Genomic DNA, 1,020 nt, shown 5'->3' with positions numbered 1-1,020 from the left:
GTGTCACGCCATATATCTGGTAGCACTCAGCGTGTGACCCCATAAATTAAAATCTTTTGACCATTACAGGGACTTCCAACTTCTCTTGACCATTTACAAATGCATACACAGTCGTTAATTTAATTTTAACTATAAAATCACAATCAAATTCTGCTAAATTTAAATTTTGTAGTCATTTGATATTATTTTATTTTAACGTAATACAAGTTATTAATATAAAATTGACTTCATACATGAAATTGTTACAAATTTAATTTGTACAGAAGGATAAATCAAACTTAATTTTTGCTTAAATGAAAAATTAATTTAATTTAAATAGTCTAAAATCAAATAATCAAGTAACAAACTCAATTCTGAATGAATGTAAGTAACTGCAAAATGAAATTCTGAGAAAGGTATTGCACATGGCTCACAGATTTAATTACGCCAACAAGCTGTCTTCTTTTAGAAGACACCTAACGTTTTCAGACATTGTACTTCGCATTGGACAGTTGTTGCGTGTGTGACCGGTTTGCTTGCAACTTGAACATGCTTTTGGTCGTCACACTCGTGGAGGTGCCGATTGAGTTGGAGCTGGTGCCGGTGTTGTGGATGGAACTGCAAATGGGGATGGGCAATTCTATCTATTATGCCCGTACCTATTGCATTGCGAACATCTCTGTGCTCGACTACCTTCAATAGCCGATGGAATCCTTATCCTCCTAGGTCTTCCCGCTTGGCATCGCCAAGCTGATGGCAACACCATAATTTGTTTCACATAAAGGGGGATGTCCCACTCACTAGAATGGCCTACCAACTGAATGAACCCTGCATAACCCTCAACCAAAACGATTGTCTTGTAATAGTTAGCGTAGAATTCAATAGCTTCATATTTGCATTTACTGAAATATACAATGAGCTCAATATTCAAGCACAATGTAAATGCAATGTCAATTAGGGTTCAAATAAGAAAAAAAGAGCAAAAAAATATTCTGACCTTATTGCTGCAATGGCATGACTGCATGGGAGTAAATCTGTTTG

This window comes from Theobroma umbraticum, unplaced genomic scaffold (genome assembly GCF_002168275.2).
Source record: "Theobroma umbraticum cultivar Fairchild unplaced genomic scaffold, ASM216827v3 scaffold_459.0, whole genome shotgun sequence".
Taxonomy (NCBI): domain Eukaryota; kingdom Viridiplantae; phylum Streptophyta; class Magnoliopsida; order Malvales; family Malvaceae; genus Theobroma; species Theobroma umbraticum.
Note: the sequence above shows the minus strand (reverse complement) of the source record.